The following is a 23,958-nucleotide window of genomic DNA, read 5'->3' on the forward strand; positions in this document are numbered from 1 at the left end:
ACATAAAGGAGCTAGAGAAAAAACAGTGAATAGATCCTACACCCAGCAGAAGAAGAGAGTTAATAAAGATTTGAGCAGAACTCAACGAAATCGAGACCAGAAGAACTGTGGAACAGAACAACAGAACCAGGAGTTGGTTCTTTGAAAGAATTAATAAGATAGATAAACCATTAGCCAACGTTATTAAAAAGAAGAGAGAGAAGACTCAAATTAATAAAATAATGAGAGAAAGGAGAGATCACTACCAACACCAAGGAAATACAAACGATTTTAAAAACATATTATAAACAGCTATACGCCAATAAATTAGGCAATCTAGGAGAAATGGATGCATTCCTGGAAAGCCACAAACTACCAAAACTGGAACAGGAAGAAATAGAAAACCTGAACAGGCCAATAACCAGGGAGGAAATTGAAGCAGTCATCAAAAACCTCCCAAGACACAAGAGTCCAGGGCCAGATGGCTTCCCAGTGGAATTCTATCAAACGTTTAAAGAAGAAACCATACCTATTCTACTAAAGCTGTTTGAAAGATAGAAAGAGATGGAGTACTTCCAAATTTGTTCTATGAGGCCAGCATCACCTTAATTCCAAAACCAGACAAAGACCCCAACAAAAGGAGAATTACAGACCAATACCCCTCAGAACATGGATGCAAAAATTCTCAACAAGATACTAGACAACAGGATCCAACAATACATTAAGAAAATTATTCACCATGACCAAGTAGGATTTATCCCCAGGACACAAGGCTGGTTCAACACTTGTAAAACAATCAACGTGATTCATCATATCAGCAAGAGAAAAACCAAGAACCATATGATCCTCTCATTAGATGCAGAGAAAGCGTTTGACAAAATACAGCATGCATTCCTGATCAAACTCTTCAGAGTGTAGGGATAGAGGGAACATTCCTCAACATCTTAAAAGCCATCTATGAAAAGCCCACAGCAAATATCATTCTCAATGGGGAAGCACTGGGAGACTTTCCCCTAAGATCAGGAACAAGACAGGGATGTCCACTCTCACCACTGCTATTAAACATAGTACTGGAAGTCCTAGCCTCAGCAATCAGACAACAAAAAGACATTAAAGGCATTCAAATAGGCAAAGAAGAAGTCAAACTCTCCCTCTTCGCCGATGACATGATACTCTACATAGAAAACCCAAAAGCCTCTATCCGAAGATTGCTAGAACTCATACAGCAATTTGGTAGCATGGCAGGATACAAAATCAATGCCCAGAAATCAGTGGCATTTCTACACTAACAATGAGACTGAAGAAAGAGAAATTAAGGAGTCAATCCCATTTACAATTGCACCCAAACGCATAAGATACCTAGGAATAAACCTCACCAAAGAGGTAAAAGATCTATACCCTAAAAACTATAGAACACTTCTGAAAGAAATTGAGGAAGACACAAAGAGATGGAAAAATATTCTATGCTCATGGATTGGCAGAATTAATATTGTGAAACTGTCAATGTTACCTAGGGCAATTTACACGTTTAATGCAATCCCTATCAAAATAGGACTTGCTTCAGAGAGTTAGAGAAAATTCTTTTAAGATTTGTGTAGAATCAGAAAAGACCCCGAATAGCCAGGGGAATTTTAAAAAATAAAACCAGACCTGGGCGCATCACAATGCCAGATTTCAGGTTGTACTACAAAGCTGTGGTCATCAAGACAGTGTGGTACTGGCACAAAAACAGACACATAGATCAATGGAACAGAATAGTGAACCCAGAAGTGGATCCTGAACTTTATGGTCATCTAATATTCGATAAAGGAGGAAAGACTATCCATTGGAAGAAAGACAGTCTCTTCAATAAATGGTGCTGGGAAAAGTAGACATCCACATGGAGAAGAATGAAACTAGACCACTCTTTTGCACCATACACAAAGATGAACTCAAAATGGATGAAAGATCTAAATGTGAGACAAGACTCCATCAAAATCCTAGAGGAGAACACAGGCAACACCGTTTTTGAACTCGGCCACAGTAACTTCTTGCAAGATACATCCACAAAGGAAAAAGAAACAAAAGCAAAAATGAACTATTGGGATTTCATCAAGATAAGAAGCTTTTGCACAGCAAAGGATACAGTCAACAAAACTAAAATACAACCTACAGAATGGGAGAAGATATTTGCAAATGACGTACCAGGTAAAGGACTTGTTTCCAAGATCTATAAAGAACTTCTTAAACTCAACACCAAAGAAACAAACAATCCAATCATGAAATGGGCAAAAGACATGAACAGAAATCTCACAGAGGAAGACATAGACATGGCCAACATGCACATGAGAAAATGCTCTGCATCACTTGCCATCAGGGAAATACAAATCAAAACCACAACGAGATACTACCTCACACCAGTGAGAATGGGGGAAATTAACAAGGCAGGAAACCACAAATGTTGGAGAGGATGCGCAGAAAAGGGAACCCTCTTACACTGTTGGTGGGAATGTGAACTGGCACAGCCACTCTGGAAAACTGTGTGGAGGTTCCTCAAACAGTTAAAAATAGACCTGCCCTACGACCCAGCAATGGCACTGTTGGGGATTTACCCCAAAGATTCAGATGCAATGAAACGCCGGGACACCTGCCCCCCAATGTTTATAGCAGCAATGTCCACAATAGCCAAACTGTGCAAGGAGCCTCGGTGTCCATCGAAAGATGAATGGATAAAGAAGATATGGTTTATGTATACAATGGAATATTACTCAGCCATTAGAAACGACAAATACCCACCATTTGCTTCATCGTGGATGGAACTGACGGTGTTATGCTGAGTGAAGTGAGTCAGTCGGAGAAGGACAAACATTATATGTTCTCATTCATTTGGGGAATATAAATAATAGTGAAAGGGAATATAAGGGAATGGAGAAGAAATGTGTGGGAAATATCAGAAAGGGAGACATAACATAAAGACTCCTAACTCTGGGAAACAAACTAGGGGTGGTGGAAGGGGAGGAGGGCGGGGAGTGGGGGTGAATGGGTGATGGGCACTGTGGGGGGCTCTTGACGGGATGAGCACTGGGTGTTATTCTGTATGTTGGTAAATTGTACAGCAATAAAAAATAAATTTATTAAACAAAAAGAAATATCAGAAAGGGAGACAGAACATGAGAGACTCCAAATCTGGGAAACGAACAAGGGGTGGTGGAAAGGGAGGTGGGCGGGGGATGGTGGTGACTAGGTGACGGGCACTGAGGAGGGCACTTGACGGGATGAGCACTGGGTTTTATTGTATATGTTGGAAAATTGAACTCCAATAAAAAAAATAAAGCATATCCATTTTGAACCTATGTTGGAATATACAGTAGTGCTAAGAGTAATATGCGTGAAAATGATGGCAGAAACGCAGAGCATGCAGAGATATGCTCTCCGGTTCTTCCTCTCCAGGTGACCTGCTGTACCATCACCTGCAAAGAGACATGACGGGGGGGAGGTAATGAGGTCAGAAGCAGTTAGAGCCAATGAGCCTAAATATTGAGAAGAAAGAGAGTCACTTGACAATGCTCTGTTAGATTTAAAAAGAGAAAGAAATACATGGAAATAAGAAACAACACATGGGAGAAAGTGAAAATAAAAGCAAGATTCTATATGGCAATGATATTCCGAATCACATTCAAGAAAGGCTCTAAACATCACGATTAAAGACAGGGAGGTGGGATTGAGTTTCACAGCATCACCCACCTAGATGATGCAGATCAGAAGCCTCCAGGAAAGGAAGTGACGCTGAAATCCAAGCAGAAATTAAGGACAAGTTACACCCAGTCTGTTCCACAATGTGGCACATGAAACATTCACAGAACAGACAGAGAATCCGTGAAGATAATGTGGACACTTAGAGTGTGGAGATATCTGGTACATATTTTATCCACACACATAGGCTGTGCACAGCACACATTCATGAGAACAGAGACAGAAATGCCATCGACTCTACATCCTTTACTCCCAGCCTTTAAGAGGTTCACTGAGTGATGAGGGCTTCCCCATGGAGCCCAGAGGTGAGCACAGCTCTGCAGGCACAGGACCCATTAGCGCATTGGGGCATCGCCCCTGCATAACACAGATCCCATGGGAGAGGTGAAAAAGTCTATTCTTAAACCATTTTCTGAAACCATTGCAGGGTATAGACTCTGAATCAAGTTCAGTGACCTGAGGAGACAGTTAAGCCCCAAGAGCCAGGTGGCCACATAGGACCTAGGAAGACAAGGAGAGGAAGTGAGACTTTCCACAGCATTGGAGCCCCACCCTGTGAAGCTCAGTAAGCACATCGTCCCCAGAGGAGGGGAAGGCTCTGCAAGATGCAGATGCAGGTGGAACAGCTCCCAGGGGAGTCTGTGTTGCTGCTGTCAGAGACTGCACTCTGAGTGCCTATGTCCTGCTCCCAGCTGCTCCCAGCACAGGAGACAGGCTCCCTGAAGAAACACAATATGAGGTACCAGGGTCCTGCTGTCCATCCCCCCCAGGCTGCTTAGGGTTAGGATATTGTCCTCACGTGTGTCCACACCACTCCCTCCCCTCAGGGCTGGGACAGTCACTTCTGACTCAGCCTCCCTGTCTCCCTCCAGCCTTCTCTCCTTTCCTGTCTTATAGGCTCTGCCTCCATTAACCTGAGGTTGAGAATACCCCCCTGTCATCATCACCCTGGGTATGCCCTTGATCCCCTACTCTGGGTCTGAGCTCAGGCAGGAACATATTTCTTATTAGAGGCAGAAAATATACCAGATCCCTGAGCTGGTTATATATATACAGACATGAGCAACCATCTGGGGCTAATTCTGAAGATGGAACTTCATGGCCACCTGAGCATGACCAGGGCCACAATGGCCAGGACAAGGCTGCTCACTGCTAGATCATCTATCATGGCTGAGGTATGCTTGGCAGGGATACAAATGACACAGAAGGATGGGCAGTGGGACACAAATCTCCTCCGTGGTCTGGCTCACTCTCTCCTGCTCTCTGAGCAGCTGCTAGGATCAGGTGTCCTTCCCAGTCCTGGGCTGACACTCCAGAGGGGGAGGGGGAGACTCTAACTGGTTCTTTGTCGTCCCATCTGGGATGTTTATCCACCTGAACAGTGACAGAGTGAGGGGCTGTTCTGACTATTGGGATTGTAATTGGGGTTTAGAGTTGAGAGTAAAGATTTAGGACATCATGATGTATCAAGAGGGACCCAGATGTAATCATGTATCATTCAGGAGAGGAGACAGCTGGCTCAGACAGCACAGTCTGGTGGGAACCCCTCTTCTCCTGGGTGCAGATGGCCTGGGTGGGCCCTAGAGGCTGTGTCTCTTCTGGTTCTTGGGTAGGGGTCCCCACATCATGAAGGGCTGTGAGGCTTCCTGAGAGGGATACATGTCCCTGCTGCCCCAGGCCCTTCTCTCTTCAGCTTTTACAGAAACTGGAGGAAGTACAGACACCACCTGGGGCCACCTGGGGACTTCCTCTTGCACCACTGTCCTCCCAGGGCCCATCACCTGCACCAGGCAACTCTGACCCTTAGCTCAGGTCTGACCCACATGGGCTCACACCCTTGACTAAGTGACCCCATGTGGCGGACACAGCAGCATTCAGGTCACTTCTGTCCCTCTGAAGGTAAAGACGTTTTCTAAGATTTGGATAAATTTTTTCCATGAATTGAATTTCTCTCCCTATATCTTTGGTAATTTTCAGGCTGATTTTTTAGAGCGACTGCATGAGGTCTGAACGACAGAGGAGAATTTATTAAGAAGGAGGAACACAGGCTTTCCCTATTTCCACCCTGGGTTCTGTTAGAGGGATAACTTGTGGGAATAGGAGACACAGGACAGAAAATAATTATCTCCTCAGGGGATCCCTGGGTTGCACAGCGGTTTAGCGCCTGCCTTTGGCCCAGGGCGCGATCCTGGAGACCCGGGATCGAATCCCACATCGGGCTCCCGGTGCATGGAGCCTGCTTCTCCCTCTGCCTGTGTCTCTGCCTCTCTCTCTGTGTGTGACTATCATAAATAAATAAATAAAATTAAAAAAATAATTATCTCCTCAGGAAAGAATGGCAAGAGCAATTGGAATATTTCATCTAAAATTTATGTATTGACCTGATGAACAGGAAAGAAAATTTTTGGTGTGAATCCCTGTGACAAAAAGATATTTCCAGGAATATTTCATGTGAAATATTCCTGAAATATTCCAGGAATATTTCAGGTGAAAGCACAATGAAAGGCCACACTAGATCATTATATTCTGGAGATTCCTAGCTGAAGCTTGGATCAACAACCTGACAATTAATGGGCTCCCACCTCCTTGGTCCCCAGATCCCCCTTGACCAAGTGCACAGTGCCAAGTGCAGGCAGCTGGCCGAACAAGGGGAAGAGGCTTCAGGACTTAGAACATTCTGTCTGAGGTTGTCCCACATCCCTTTTCAACCTGGGCAGCCTTCCTCACCTGGCGCAGGGAACTCTGCTGCCTTGCACCTACCAGGTTCTGCTTCTCTCTCTCTCTCTCTCTCCCTCTATCTATCTTTCTCCCCAGGGACCAGGGACCAGCATTCCTCTCCCAGGGGAATTCTACCAAACATTTAAAGAACAATTAAAACCTCTCCTTCCGAAGCTGGTTCAAAAAAAATGGAAACAGAAGGAAAATTTCCTTTTAAATTTTTTAAAATTTATTTTTGTATATTTTTAAATGAAGTTTGATTTGCCAACATACAGCATCACACCCAGTGCTCATCCCATCAAGTGCCCTCCTCAGTGCCCATCACCCAGTCACCCCAACCCCCCGCCCACCTCCCTTTTCACTACTCCTTGTTCATTTCCCAGAGTTAGGATTCTCTCCTGTTTCGTTACCCTCACTGATATTTCCCACTCATTTTCTCTCCTTTCCCCTTTATTCCCTTTCACTATTTTTTATATTCCCCAAATGAATTAAACCATATAATGTATGTCCTTCTCCAACTGACTTACTTCACTCAGCATAATACCCTCCAGTTCCATCCACGTTGAAGCAAATGGTGGGTATTTGTCGTTTCTAATGGCTGAGGAATATTCCATTGTATACATAAACCACATCTTCTTTATCCACTCATCTTTTTTTTTTAATGATAGTCACAGAGAGAGAGAGAGGCAGAGACACAGGCAGAGGAAGAAGCAGGCTCCATGCACTGGAAGCCCGATGTGGGATTCGATCCAGGGTCTCCAGGATCGCGCCCTGGGCCAAAGGCAGGCGCCAAACCGCTGCGCCACCCAGGGATCCCTATCCACTCATCTTTTGATGGACACCAAGGCTCCTTCCACAGTTTGGCTATTGTGGACGTTGCTGCTATAAACATCGGGGTGCAGGTGTCCCAGGTTTCACTGCATCTGTATCTTTGGGGTAAATTCCCAGCAGTGCAATTGCTGGGTCATAGGGCAGGTCTATTTTTAACTCTTTGAGGAACCTCCACACAGTTTTCCAGTGTGGCTGCACTAGTTCACATTCCCACCAACAGTGCAGGAGGGTTGCCCTTTCTCTACATCCTCTCCAACATTTGTTATTTAGAAGGAAGATTTCCAAACTCTTTTTATGAGGCCAGCATTACCTTAATCTGAAAACTAGACTAAGACCCCATCAAAAAGTAGAAGTAAAGACCAGTACCCCTGATGAACATGGATACTAAGTTTCTCACCAAGACACTAGCCAATAGGATCCAAGAATACGTTAAAAGGATTGATCACCATGAGCAAGTGGGATTTATTCCTGGGCTGCAAGTGTGTTCAACATCCACAAATCAAACAACATGACACACCACGTTAATAAAAGAACACATAAGAGCTAAATGATCCTCTCAATAACTACAAAGAAGAATTTGACAAAATACAGCATCTTTTTTTGATTAAAACTCTCCACAGTATAGAGAACATACCTCCATATCATGAAAGCTGTATAGGAGAAGCCCACAGGATGTATTATTCTCAACAGAGAAAAACTTAGAGCTGTTCCCTTGAGGTCAGGAATATGACAGCGAAGTCAATTCTCACCACTGTTGTTCAATGAGTGCTAGGAATTCTAGCCTCAGCAATCAGACAACAGAAAGAAATAATATACATCTAAAATGGCAAAGAAGAAGTCAAATTCTCACCTTTTGCAGAGGAATATCCACCTCAAAATTGATAGAAAAAAAAGAAAACAAAAATACAAATGGAATTTTCCTTAATTTTCCAGCTTTATCTAGCTATAGAGATATGACATTGTGTGAGTTGAGGGTATAAAACATGATGACTTGATACACACATATATTTTAACACGATGACCCCAAATATGGTTAGTTAACCCATCCATCCCTTCACACACTTGCCTTCGTGCATCTATGTGTTAGTGTGTGTGTGGTAACATCCAAGATCTATCATCTTAGTAATTTTCAATTATACAATATTGTAACCTATAACCACCAAGCTGCACATTATATCCCAATAAATTATTCATCTTATAACTAGAAATCTATACTCTTCAATCGACATTCCATTTCTCCCACCCTCTGACCCTGGTAACTATCCATCTACTCTCTATTCTTATGAATTCAGCACTTTTAGATTCCACATACAGTGAGATAATAGAGTATTGATTTTTTAAGATTTTATTTATTTATTCATGAGAGACACAGAGAGAGAGAGGCAGGGACACAGGCAGAGGGAGAGGAAGGCTCCTCGCAGGGAGCCTGATGTGGGACTTGATCCCAGGACGCCAAAATCATGACCTGAGACAAAGGCAGATGCTCAACTGCTGAGCAACCTAGGTGTCCCAAATATTGATTTTCTTTTCTTTTTTCTTTTTTTTTAATTTATTTTTTATTGGTGTTCAATTTACTAACATACAGAATAACACCCAGTGCCCGTCACCCATTCACTCCCACCCCCCGCCCTCCTCACCTTCTACCACCCCTAGTTCTTTTTTCTAATAAATTAATTTTTTATTGGTGTTCAATTTACCAACATACAGAATAACACCCAGTGCTCATCCCATCAAGTGCCCCCCTCAGTGCCTGTCACCAATTACCCCCACCCCACCCTCCTCCCCTTCCACCACCCCTAGTTCATTTTCCAGAGTAAGGAGTCTTTATGTTATGTCTCCCTTTCTGATATTTCCCACACATTTCTTCTCCCTTCCCTTATATTCCCTTTCACTATTATTTATACTCCCCAAATGAATGAGAACATATAATGTTTGTCCTTCTCCGACTGACTTACTTCACTCAGCATAATACCCTCCAGTTCCATCCACGTTGAAGCAAATGGTGGGTATTTGTCATTTCTAACAGCTGAGTAGTATTCCATTGTATACATAAACCACATCTTCTTTATCCATTCATCTTTCGATGGACACCGAGGATCCTTCCACAGTTTGGCTATTGTGGACATTGCTGCTATAAAATTTGGGATGCAGGTGTCCCGGCGTTTCATTGCATCTGAATCTTTGGGGTAAATCCCCAACAGTGCAATTGCTGGGTCGTAGGGCAGGTCTATTTTTCACTTTTTGAGGAACCTCCACACAGTTTTCCAGAGTGGCTACACCAGGTCACATTCCCACCAATAGTGTAAGAGGGTTCCCTTTTCTGTGCATCCTCTCCAACATTTGTGGTTTCCTGCCTTGTTAATTTTCCCCATTCTCACTGGTGTGAGGTGGTATCTCATTGTGGTTTTGACTTGCATTTCCCTGACGGCAAGTGATGCAGAGCATTTTCTCATGTGCATGTTGGCCATGTCTATGTCTTCCTCAGTGAGATTTCTGTTCATGTCTTTTGCCCATTTCATGATTGGATTGTTTGTTTCTTTGGTGTTGAGTTTAAGAAGTTCTTTATAGATGTTGGAAACTAGCCCTTTACCTGATATGTCATTTGCAAATATCTTCTCCCATTCTGTAGGTTGTATTTTAGTTTTATTGACTGTATCCTTTGCTGTGCAAAAGCTTCTTATCTTGATGAAGTCCCAATAGTTCATTTTTGCTTTTGTTTCTTTTGCCTTCGTGGATGTATCTTGCAAGAAGTTACTGTGGCCGAGTTCAAAAAGGGTGTTGCCTGTGTTCTCCTCTAGGATTTTGATGGAGTCTTGTCTCACATTTAGATCTTTCATCCATTTTGAGTTCATCTTTGTGTATGGTGCAAAAGAGTGGTCTAGTTTCATTCTTCTCCATGTGGATGTCCAATTTTCCCAGCACCATTCTTGAAGAGACTGTCTTTCTTCCAATGGATAGTCTTTCCCCCTTTTTAGAATATTAGTTGATCAAAAAGTTAAGGGTCCACTTCTGGGTTCACTATTCTGTTCCATTGATCTATGTGTCTGTTTTTGTGCCAGTACCACACTGTCTTGATGACCACAGCTTTGTAGTACAACCTGAAATCTGGCATTGTGGTGCCCCCAGCTATGGTTTTCTTTTTTAAAATTCCCCTGGCTTTTTGGGGTCTTTTCTGATTCCACACAAATCTTAAAAGAATTTGCTCTAACTCTCTGAAGCAAGTCCTATTTTGATAGGGATTGCATTAAACCTGTAAATTGCCCTGGGTAACATTGACATTTTCACAATATTAATTCTGCCAATCCATGAGCATAGAATATTTTTCCATCTCTTTGTGTCTTCCTCAATTTCTTTCAGAAGTGTTCTATAGTTTTTGGTGTATAGATCCTTTACCTCTTTCGTTAGGTTTATTCCTAGGTATCTTATGCGTTTGGGTGCAATTGTAAATGGGATTGACTCCTTAATTTCTCTTTCTTCAGTCTCATTGTTAGTGTATAGAAATGCCACTGATTTCTGGGCATTGATTTCGAGGCCTCCCATGCTACCAAATTGTTGTATGAGTTCTAGCAATCTTGGGGTGGAGGCTTTTGGGTTTTCTACGTAGAGTATCATGGCATTGGCAAAGAGGGAGAGTTTGACTTCTTCTTTGCCCATTTGAATGCCTTTAATGTCTTTTTGTTGTCTGATTGCTGAGGCTAGGACTTCCAGTAGTATATTGAATAGCAGTGGTGAGAGTGGACATCCCTGTCTTGTTCCTGATCTTAGGGGAAAGGCTCCCAGTCCTTCCCCATTGAGAATGTTATTTGCTGTGGGCTATTCATATATGGCCTTTAAGATGTCAAGGAATGTTCCCTCTATCCCTATACTCTGAGGAGTTTTGATCAGGAATGGATGCTGTATTTTGTCAAACGCTTTCTCTGCATCTAATGAGAGGATCATATGGTTCTTGGTTTTTCTCTTGCTGATATGATGAATCACATTGATTGTTTTACGAGTGTTGAACCAGCCTTGTGTCCCGGAGATAAATCCTACTTGGTCATGGTGAATAATTTTCTTAATGCACTCTTGGATCCTATTGGCTAGTATCTTGTTGAGAATTTTTGCATCCATGTTCTGAGGGATATTGGTCTGTAATTCTCCTTTTGTTGGGGTCTTTGACTGGTTTTGGAATTAAGGTGATGCTGGCCTCATAGAAGGAATTTGGAAGTACTCCATCTCTTTCTATCTTTCCAAACAGCTTTAGTAGAACAGGTATGGTTTCTTCTTTAAACGTTTGATAGAATTCCCCTGGGAAGATATCTGGCCCTGGACTCTTGTGTCTTGGGAGGTTTTTGATGACTGCTTCAATTTCCTCTCTGGTTATTGGCCTGTTCAGGTTTTCTATTTCTTCCTGTTCCAGTTTTGGTAGTTTGTGGCTTTCCAGGAATGCGTCCATTTCTTCTAGATTGCTTAATTTATTGGCATATGGCTGTTCATAACATGTTTTTAAAATCGTTTGTATTTCCTAGGTATTGGTAGTGATCTCTCCTTTCTCATTCATGATTTTATTAATTTGAGTCTCCTCTCTCTTCTTTTTAATAAGGCTGGCTAATGGTTTATCTATCTTATTAATTCTTTCAAAGAACCAACTCCTGGTTCTGTTGTTCTGTTCCACAGTTCTTCTGGTCTCGATATTGTTGAGTTCTTCACGAATCTTAATTAACTCTCTTCTTCTGCTGGGCCTAGGATCTATTTGCTGTTTTTTCTCTAGCTCCTTTATGTGTAAGGTTAGCTTTTGTATTTGAGTTCTCTCCATGGATGCCTGTATTGGGATGTATTTCCCCCTTAGGACTGCTTTTGCTGCATCCCAAAGCTTTTGAATGATTGTATCTTCATTCTAGGTTGTACTACAAAGCTATGGTCATCAAGACAGTGTGGTACTGGCATAAAAACAGACACATAGATCAGTGGAACAGAATAGAGAATCCAGAAGTGGACCCTGAACTTTATGGGCAACTAATATTCGATAAAGGAGGAAAGACTATCCATTGGAAGAAAGACAGTCTCTTCAATAAATGGTGCTGGGAAAATGGGACATCCACATGCAGAAGAATGAAACTAGACCACTCTCTTTCACCATACACAAAGATAAACTCAAAATGGATGAAAGATCTAAATGTGAGACAAGATTCCATCAAAATCCTAGAGAAGAACACAGGCAACACCCTTTTTGAACTCGGCCATAGTGACTTCTTGCAAGATACATCCACGAAGGCAAAAGAAACAAAAGCAAAAATTAACTATTGGGACTTCATCAAGATAAGAAGCTTTTGCATTCTCATTAGTTTCCATGAATCTTTTTAATTCTTCCTTAATTTCCGGGTTGACCCTTTCATCTTTTAGCAGGATGGTCCTTAACCTCTAAGTGTTTGAGGTCCTTCCAAACTTCTTGTTGTGATTTCTAATTTCAAGGCATTATGGTGTGAGAATATGCAGAGGACGATCTCCATCTTTTGGTATCGGTTAAGACCCGATTTGTGACCCAATATGTGGTCTATTCTGGAGAAAGTTCCATGTGCACTTGAGAAGAATGTGTATTCAGTTGAGTTTGGATGTAAAGTTCTGTAGATATCTGTGAAATGCATCTGGTCCAGTGTATCATTTAAAGCTCTCATTTCTTTGGAGATGTTGTGCTTGATAGAAGATAGAAGACCTATCAAGGGTAGAAAGAGCTAGATTGAAGTCACCAAGTATAAGTGTATTATTATCTACGTATTTCTTCACTTTGGTTATTAATTGGTTTAAATATTTGGCAGCTACCACATTCGGGGCATATATATTGAGGATTGTTAAGTCCTCTTGTTGGATAGATCCTTTAAGTATGATATAGTGTCCCTGTTCATCTCTCACTACAGTCTTCGGGGTAAATTTTAGTTTATCTTATATAAGGATAGCTACCCCTGCTTTCTTTTGAGGACCATTCGAATGGTAAATGGTTCTCCAACCTTTTATTTTCAGGTTGTAGGTGTCCTTCTGTCTTAAATGAGTCTCTTGTAGACAGCAAATAGATGGGTCCTGCTTTTTTATCCAGTCTGAAACCCTGCGCCTTTTGATGGGGTCATTCATCCCGTTCACATTCAGAGTTACTATTGACAGATATGAGTTTAGTGTCACCATGATATCTATTCAGTCCTTGTTTTTGTGGATAGTTCCACTGAACTTCTTCTTAAAGGGGAATTTTAAGAGTCCCCCTTAAAATTTCTTGCAGAGCTGGTTTGGAGGTCACATATTCTTTCAGTTCCTGCCTGTCTTGGAAGCTCTTTATCTTTCCTTTCATTTTGAACGAGAGCCTTGCTGGATAAAGTATTCTTGGTTGCATGTTCTTCTCATTTAGGACCCTGAATATATCCTGCCAGCCCTTTCTGGCCTGCCAGGTGTCTGTGGAGAGGTCTTCTGTTACCCTAATACTCCTCCCCTTAAAATTCAGGGATTTCTTGTCTCTTGCTGCTTTAAGGATCTTCTCTTTTTCTTTGGAATTTGCAAGCTTCACTATTAAATGTCGAGGTGTTGAACGGTTTTTATTGATTTTAGGGGGGATTACTCTATTTCCTGGAACTGAATTCTTGTTTCCTTTCCCAGATTAGGAAAGTTTTCAGCTATGATATGTTCAAATACATATTCTTGCCCTCTGTCCCTTTCGGCGCCCTCGGGAACCCCAATTAAACAGGTTTTTCTTCCTCAGGCTGTCGTTTATTTCCCTTAATCTGTCTTCATGGTCTTTTAATTGTCTGTCTCTTTTTTCCTCAGTTTCCCTGTTTGCCATCAACTTGTCTTCTATGTCACTCACTCGTTCTTCCACCTCGTTAACCCTCATCATTGGGACTTCTAGTTTGGATTGCATTTCATTCAATTGATTTTTAATTTCTGCCTGATTGGATCTAAATTCTGCAGTCATGAAGTCTCTTGAGTCCTTTATGCTTTTTTCTAGAGCCACCAGTAGCTGTATAATAGTGCTTCTGAAGTGGCTTTCTGACATTGAATTGTAATCCAGATTTTGTAACTCTGTGGGAGGGAGGACTGTTTCTGATTCTTTCTTTTGAGGTTAGGTTTTCCTTCTAGTCATTTTGCTCAGTGCAGAGTGGCCAAAAACAAGTTGTATTGGGAAAAGGAGAAAAAGAGAGGAGAGAATGAAGGAAAGAAAAGAGAAAAAGAAAAAAGGAAGAAAAAAATGAAAAAAGAAGAAAGAGAGAAAGAAAAAGAAAGAAAGGGAAAAAAGGGTGGGGGAAGCAATCACAGATCAAAAAAAAAAAAAAAACACCGGGGGGGTATCTTCTGTTTCTGTATACTTTAAGTCCCTTGACTTCCCCTGGAACTTGTCCGTCTAGCTGGTCTTCTGGGGGAGGGGCCTGTTGTGCTGATTTTCAGGTGTTAGTACTTGGGGGAGCTGCTCTGCCCCCTGCCTCTTGCAGGGCTCAGTGGGGGTTGTTTACCCTGTAAGGCCTCAGGAGGAACAACACTACTGGAGGGGCCAGCTCTGGAGCCCTGATTCAGCTCCTGCAGTAACTCCGAAGCTCTCTGTCTGCAGGGCTTGGATGCTCCGGGGCAGGCCGCTGATCTGCTCAGCTTGGGGCAGGAGCGTCATTGCTGTCCTGGGCCTTCCTGGCCTCTTCCTTTCCGGGGGGAGGCCGGATCCTGGGCTGTGTCCCGGCGCCCTGTGCTCCCGGTCTGCGCTGTTGGATTCGCGCTCCCGGCCCGCAGCCGGCTCTCCACGGAGCCGCCATCCGAGCCCCTCCAAGGTGCTCCGGGTCCAGCCATTCGCGCTGCAGCCCTTTAGGGAGCTCAGGGCACTCTCCTGGGCTTGCAGGTGTCTGCTAGTGTCCCAGGGAGCCTGAGGGCATCCCCGCCCTCCTGGTGTCCTGCTCTAACTCCCTGCGGGTGCCTTTCCCCCGGGAAGGTTGGTGCAGCTCCTGCTTCTCTGGGTCGGGGCTCTCCTGTCCTGGGGACACTCGCCCCGGCCTTAGCCCGGCTCCTTGCAGGGCCCCTCCCCCTGGAGGCCTTTTGTTTATTTCTTTTTCCTCGTCTTCCTACCTTGATAGAAACACGAACTCTTCTCACTGTAGCGTTTCAGGTGTTCTCTCTTTAAATCTCAGGCCGAATTCATAGATTTTCAGGATAATTTGAAGGTTATCTAGGTAATTTTGTGGGGACAGGTGATTTGGGGACACTACTCTTCCGCTATCTTGCCCCTCTTCTCCCCCCAAATATTGATTTTCTATCTGACTTGTATCACTTAGCATAACGCCCTCCAACTTTATCCAATTGTCACAAACGGCAAGATTCCCTTTTATTTTAGAGTTGAATATTAATCCTCCGCGTGTGTTTATGTCAATTGCTTTATCCATTCATCTATGGATGAACATTAAGATTGTGTTCTCGTATTGGTGATTGTGATTGATGCTACAATGAACATAGTGGTGCAGAAATTTCTTTGAGATATTGATTTCATTTTCTTTGGATTTATATGCAGAAATGGGATAATTGAATCATATGGTGATTCTTTTAATTTATTGAGGAGCCTCCATATGTTTTCTATGACTGCTGTACCAGTTTAAGTTAGGTTTGATTTGTACATGCTGAATCTCCATTGCCCAGACAACACCAGATGCATGCACACAAGGTTAAATGTGGGTCATGGGGATTAGAAGTAAATAGGATGGAGATGTTTTTGCATTCTCTCCTGTCTTTGCCTTGGAAGTATATAACACACTCATTCACATTGTGGTCTACAAACAACTTCCTGACTATATTAGTGTTCTGAGAGTGAATATGTGTGCAGTATCCAATCCATTTGGAGACATCTTCCATGGCATGAACTAGTAAACAAATCTCTACAAGACCTGGATTTCAAGTGACAAATTCTTCGATTTAAGAGCAAACTAACTTTTTTTGGGGAAGCCACATTGGAAAAAGCAATTCTGACACTTTCCCAACTGCTTGGGCCTCAGTGAGGAAGGGACTCAACAAGACTCATGTTATGGTAATCTTCAGGGAAACCCAAATTAGGAAAAGCTAGTACTGCCCAACCTTAGAGCACAGCATGTGACAGGAGAGGGGACCGCTCTCTGATCTCCTGCTTGTGAGAAATTGGCATTGAGAGAAAAGGAAGCACTTACCAGCTCACCAGAGCCATGACAGAAATATGGGACAGATGTCTTCCTGTGCCCACACACAACCCAGCTCTTCATTCCCAGAAGGAGGAATCTCCTGCCTGTGATCAAATTGAATTTCCCACAGGTGTGAGCAGGACAGAGCCATGTTGTTCACGGGGAAAGATCACATGGGCTTAGCTGAGGTGTGACCCACATGGACTCACATCCACATCATTTCTGACCCTGCAGATGAAAATGTCTAAGTTTGAGCCTCACCTGTCACTGTGAGGGTAGACACATTTTCCAAGACTTGAATAAAGTTGTTTATAAGCTGAATTTCTATTCATGATTCTTTGGCGTGTGATTTTGACAATGCTTTTTAGGACACTCACATGAAGTAAAAACAACAAATGTGCAATAAATTAAGAAGGTAAAGGAGAGGTTCACATTATTTCCATTTCTAGCTTATAGCCAAGTTGACATCTTAGTGAGGATAAGGAAACTCAGGACAAAATAATTTCCTCCTCAAAAAAGCATGGACAGCTACAATTGGATTATTCAATCTGGAATGTAGCTATTGACCTGATAGACTATGATGCAGCCTATATTTTTTTAGGGAAACCTCTAGGACTGAAATAATATTCCCAAGGACCTTTCAGACTAAAAGATCATGAAAAGGTCTATCTAATGCATTATAATAGAAAGATACTAATCACTGACTTTTTCATGAACATGACAATGAATGGGCTGCCACTTTCCCTTCCAGGTAGCAGGTGTCACTGTGGCCAGGTGCAGCGGTGCCCCCCATAGGCAGCTGGCAGAACAGAGAGGAAGAAGCTCAGGACCTGGAACATTCTGGCTGAGGTTGCCCCACCTCCTCTCTCAGCCTGGGCAGCCTTCCTCACCACTGCTGCCATGCTCCTCCAGCTCCTGCTCCTCCATCTGCCTCTCCATGGACCTGGGACCTGCTCTCCATCCCCCCTCCCCTCCCTGTCCGGTGCACCCCTCCCTTCTATTCCTATTCAGCTCAGCCAGGCTGTGGGGGGTTGGAGAAAGCAGTGACAGATCACCCACTGGGACCCCAGACAGGGACACAGGAGGCTCATGGTGCCCTTTAGTCCCTGAGGCTGCAGTCATATCAGAGGGATGGGGGGAACAGTACCACTTCCCTGAGGGATCTCAGCCCCCAGGTGACTTAGAGAGAACTCAGGACCTGTCTGATTCCTCTTGGTGTCAAACATGTCTCCACCCAGCAGCTTCACAATGGGGGCCCTCCATGCTCCCAGCACCTGCCAACAGAACCTGACTAATTACCTGGGAATGGCCTCTTCCCACACCTTACACATCCCTCTGTGCCCAGAGCCCTCACCTTAGGAGAAAGGTCCAGCCTAGACCTGAACTGAGGTGGAATCCAGGTCCCTCAACTGGTCCTGTTCTCCCAATCCTCTGACCACCTGTACCGTGCTTCCCAGGAGCACTGACTGGGCTCCTCCCACACACAGCTCCCTGTGTATTTCTCTTCCCACCACAGGAGCAGCAGCCGAGTTCCCTGTTCAAGAGGAACTGTGTCCTGTTCATGCAGCATTCCCAGAATGGAAGGTGGGCCAGACCAATGTGGGTCTGAAGAAATGTCTGCTTGCCAGAAGGTTTTCTGTTTCTGTCTTTGAGCCTTTAGTCCTTGGTCACCCCCCCCACACACACACACACACAGGAACCCTGCACCCACAGTTGGCACCAATAAGAGCCATCCCGAGTCCTGTGACCCTTAGTGTTAAGCTGTAGTACCACTTGCATGACCTACTACACCCCACAGACAGGTGCTGGGAAGCCTCGGGTAAACCAGTGCTTTCCTCCTCCAAATGAGCCTGTGCATGTGTTCGTGGCCAATCTGGGCCCATCAGCCAGAACATGACGTAGGCAGAAGCCATGCATACAAAGCTCATTCCTCACTCTGGCAGAGGTCCACTGATGAGGATTTGGACCTGAACTATGAACTATGAATCTATACCTCACCAAAGCAGAACTCTGGTCTTCCAGCAGCCATGTAGAGTGGCCACCAGGAGACAGCAGAGATCATGTGGTAAAGCCACATGCAACTGGGGAGGGCCTGGGCATCGGGGTTTCTAACAGGCAAGGTTTATTTTTCATTTGTGCACACTCATCCTTCACTCTCAAGTGCAAATTCTTAGGGTACCTGTGTCAGGTCCTGCTCTTGCAGACATTGCTTATTTCTCTAACACTGGTAGAAGCGCTTTCCCTCTCACCACCAACCCGTGCCCTCCCTACCTCAACAGAACTAAAGGGCGATCACTGTCCACAAACACTCATCCTCTCTGTGATCACACGTTTCCCCCTCCCTCCTCTGTGCTGAGAGTCCCCAGTGCTGCAAGATACAGTTGCTCCTCCTTCCTGGAAGGTCCTCCCACCTACCCCCTCACCTATCCATCCACTTATCCCCCTCAAGGGAGAGGGTTGTGGAAGACTCTGTTCTTACCTTTCCCTGTGCCTGTGATACAATAATGTTCCATATCATAAACTTTTTCCAAATTAACTTATCAATTAAGATGTTTATTTCATGTGTCTCCACAACTGAAGACACTTAAATTTGATAGACATTCCCTTGAAGAGTTACTAATTGTTGAAGCTTCTTCTCCTTCTCTGTCATGGAAAATACTGCTTGCAGAGGCATGTGCAGAGGCTGGTTGGAACAGGGGGATACTGAGGCACAGTCCCTATGACCCATTGCAAGAGCTCACAACCAAGAGCAGACACATACAACACCATGATGGTTATGGAAATGCCATGTGCTCTTGTTAGAGGATGAATTTTATTTGGTATCTGTGGCCATGAGCTGTGATCTGATGTAGCATCCTGCACCTCTGGGAGCATGATAATGTCACTGCCAGAATGGGCTTAGAAAATTAATACCCAATCCACTTCTGAATCTCAGGGGCCAGGCCAGCAAAGGAGTGAATGTAGGACAATCTAGGATTAAGATATCATCCCAAGGCTATGGGTCCAGGCTGCCCCTCCACTTTCTATGTCCTTTGGTGCTGAATATTCTCTGAACCCTCAAGGGTCTTCAGCAGCAGCCCTGGAGCCCAATCTGATTTCCATAATCAGAAGGTGTCTCTATCAAGGAGATAAAAGAGGCCTGGGAGGAACATTGTTCATCCTTAGGCTATGGTAACAGAATCGGGGCACTTGCACCATGGTCTGACCCCTTTCTTCCTCAGTATCTTCCCTCACTGACAGGTGCTGTGCCTGGGTTCACATGTCTCCTAGGTACTGACAAAACTCCACTCCATGTCAGTGACCCTGGGACAGACAGCCAGGATCACCTGTGGGGAAAAATGTGGGAGGGGAAAATGTCCAGTGACAGCAGCAGAAGCTGGGCCAAGCTCCTGTGCTGAATATCTATTTACCCCCAGGAGGACTGTGTACAAAGCATTCAGAAGGCCCAGGCTAGGTCCCCAGATCTGAGATTCTCAGACCTTCCTCCCAACCCAGCTCTTCAGGTAGGCTCTGCATCCTGTAGATCGGGAGCGTATATGCAGGAAGCAGAATGAGGCTGTCACATTATTTGGCTAGTGTATTTTTAAAAAAACACTTATTCATGAGAGACACAGAGAGAGGCAGAGACACAGGCAGAGGCAGAAGCAGAATCCCTCTGGGGAGCCTGATCCGGAACTTGATCCCAGGACCATGGGATCACGACCCAAGCCAAAAGTAGGCACTCAACCCTGAGCCATCCAGGTGTCCCTGGCTAGTGTATTTATTGGGGATAGAAGACCACTGAAATTGCAGACAGAGAGTCATCCATGGATACACAAGAAGCTCAAAATGACAAGGAGCTCTCTGACCTTTTGGTTGAATAGTATCATTGCTGTGTTTCTGAGGAAAGCAGTTCTCCTTTAGAACTAAGACCTCTGTGGTATCAGAGTTTAGGGTCATGGGGATAGAGTCATGATTCTGAATCAGTGAGTGTGGACATTCCCATCTCCACCATTAGATTTGTGGACCCATGAATGAGGACTATGGGAGACACAACCTCATAGGTTGGAAACACATGTAGTGCAAATATCACCTTCTGGAAAATGTTGCCCATGCCCCACAAGGTGTTGTCCTGTGCCAGGCACAGTAACTGAGTCTTCAATCAGCCATTAGTCCACTCATTCAATCCAGCTGTTTCAGAATGGTGGGGAAGATGGTAGAACTGACCAATTCCATGGACATGGGCACACTGCATCGTATTAGTTGATGTGAAATATCTACTTTGGACAGAAGCCTCCTTGAAATACTAGAACAGTGGGTGAGGCATTCTGTAAGTTCAGGGAAATAGTTTGGGAGGAAGCATTAAAGTCAAAGAAAGCAGGTCCTTATCTAGGTCTGTTCTAATAAGGACAGAGCAATCCCTTCTATGATGGAAGAGGTCTAATGGGATCAATCTGCCACGAGGATCCTGGCTGATTACCTAGGAATGATCTCAATCTGGGAACTCAAGGTTGGTCTCTGCTATTGGCAGGTGGGTTCTCAGAAGTGACAATATTCAGTTCAGCTTTAGTAAGTGGAGATCCATAGTGATGATGCCATGAATAACCTCCCACCTTGCAACGTGGCTACTTTGCCATGGAGCCCAGTGGACAAAGGTCAAGGATGGAGGGACAAGAAAGCTGACCACTTGTCCATCGAAAGATGAATGGATAAAGAAGATGTGGTCTATGTATACAATGGAATATTACTCAGCCATTAGAAACGACAAATACCCACCATTTGCTTCAACGTGGATGGAACTGGAGGGTATTATGCTGAGTGAAATAAGTCAATCGGAGAAGGACAAACATTACATGGTCTCATTCATTTGGGGAATATAAAAATAGTGAAAGGGAATAAAGGGGAAAGGAGAAAAAAATGAGTGGGAAATATCAGAGAGGGAGACAGAACATGAGAGACTCCTAACTCTGGGAAATGAACAAGGGGTGGTGGAAAGGGAGGTGGGCGGGAGGTGGGGGTGACTGGGTGACGGGCACGGAGGGGGGCACTTGATGGGATGAGCACTGGGTGTTATGCTATAGATTGGCAAATTGAAAGAAAGAAAGAAAGAAAGAAAGAAAGAAAGAAAGGAAGGAAGGAAGGAAGAAAAAAAGAAAGGAAAGAAAGCTGACCACTGTCCCCAGACATGTCATATTATCCACCTGATTATTAACACCATTTCCTTTTGAGGACACTCTATGGTAGACATTTTCATGGAACACAAATAGTACCAAGCTCTGTGTTCATTTGGGGGGTTCTACTCACATATCACTTCCTCAGATATCTTTCACCAGTTTTCTTATTGTGTTTCCTGAAGTCTCTGGCCATCCACTGAACTCTGAGTCAAAACCTATGTAGTAAGTATGTAGTTTCTTAGTAGAAACCCACCTCTATCCTTCTCTCTATCCGGGCAAAATAAACCAAGTAATCTGCTCAAATATTACCTTATTGAATATTTTTTTTCTCTACCCATGTTATGCAGGAGTGTCCCAAATGAGGGCTGCTGGACTAATATTGTTAACTATCAGAATTGGCTGCACATCATACTGGGACCACTATAATACACTATAAACCAGTGTATATTGCTCTTTATCAGCTAGTCACAGGATTGTTTACTTTGGGCCATAGTTGGGAGACAGAGAGAAGGCAATTCAGCAGGGTTTGGGGTCATGGGCATTGGGCCTCTTCCTCATGCAATTCACCTGTGCCTTTAGGACCAGCAAAGCCTGATATCAAATTTACCTCTTCTATTTGATGATGGACAGCTGTTGTGAATACCGAGTTCCCTGGAATGGTTGGACAGATGGTACTCAGCCCAGGCAGGCAGTTCAGATCACAAAGTAAATCAGCAGCTATTAAGGAATGTACAGTCTCTGCTAAGGTTCAGTAGCAAGACAAAGTGTTTGCCTAATGGAGTTTTCCACTTACACAGATGTAAACAATTTGTAATCTGCCCTTGTATTTCGGTCTAGGAACACCATCATTAGCTGATGGATCCTAACGTCCTCTGTCAAATATGTCTGCAATTGATTTGATCCCACTAATCATTACAGTAACGACGTCCATCTGATCATTGCCGATAATGGAATCACGTGCCTCCTAAAAATCCAAGGATCACATCAACTGCATCTTTGGTACACAATTAAGAGTTCAGAATCTCTAGAAAATGTGTGTATGTATAGTGTAAATATATGTGTATATATGTACACACATGTATATCTACAAGCATGCATACAGCAGACATACTTAGTATATATGTGCACATATGCAAGTATACTCCTTGCCTAATTGCATAAATATATGATATCAAGGGATGTGTGACAAGAATTTAATGTCATACAGCACACACACACACAGGGGTGAGCCACAGAGAAGTCACAGTGATTGTCACCTACAAAGAGGTCCTGCTTCCTACTCAATTTGCAGGGAAGTTCACATAGGGCTCTTCTTGTGACTCACCTCTTCTGGAAACACACAACAGGAGAATTCTAACACATCACATTGGCCACTGAGATTTTCACTTATGAGAAAACATCACTTTGGAACTAACCAAGGTTTGAATCACAGCCACCTGAGCTCCGCACTGTCCCTGCATCGTCAGACAAACCAGATTCTGCTCCACAGACACTGACTCCAAACACACTTCAGGTCTGGTCCCTGATTCCCATCCTGACAGCAGCCCCACTGTTACCACTGCATAGAGGCCCCTCCAGTCTCTCCCGACACATGACCTGCCTGTCCCTATGTCTGATCTCACTTCATTCTCTGCACATAGCCCAACACTGCATATGTTCATCTGTCATTATTTTATTCATTGATCATTGTGTTAATCATTATCATAAGTGGTCAATAATTTTCAATGCAAGCACACTCCTCTCAATCAGAGGCATGAATATTCAGGCAAAAATTTTCCCCACAGAAATAAGTCTGATGTCAAGTGGTGGTTCTCTAGTTGCTAATTAATTCTGTGATGTCCCATATCTCACTTGCTCTCTCACCATCACTACTTGGAGGTTTTGTTTTTCATCCTTGTGGACAAGATAACTCAGAATGGCTGCTGCAGCTCCAGCTATCACACCCGGGTACAAGAGAAAGACCACTGCATAAATATAATCCGTTTCTCTATTCACAAGACCAAAAGTCTCCCCAGACTAACCTCAGACACATGATGCATCCATGGGTCATCTCTGGACCATAGAGTCAATGCTGACCAAGTGACACCTGGGACAGCAATTGTGTAACTTTTGAAAGAATATAAAAAAACAAGGTACAGAAAGATGAGGTTGGAGAATCTATACTATATAATCAAATCAGGTATGTCCCTCTGCTTCCCCAGGCCTGAGATGGAAACTCTGACAAAGTGACTGTGTCTTGTTCACACTAATTTCCATGATGGAATGTCTGCCAAACCAAAGTGGGTCTGAATAAATGTTTGTTAAGTGACTGTTCTCTTGTCTCTGACTTTGAAGCAACAGTCACCTCTGCCCCAGTTTGGTCCTTCACCAGCCGCTGGCACCAGTAATAGGTGGTCCTTGAG

Source organism: Canis lupus, chromosome 26, assembly GCF_003254725.2.
Source record: "Canis lupus dingo isolate Sandy chromosome 26, ASM325472v2, whole genome shotgun sequence".
NCBI lineage: Eukaryota > Metazoa > Chordata > Mammalia > Carnivora > Canidae > Canis > Canis lupus.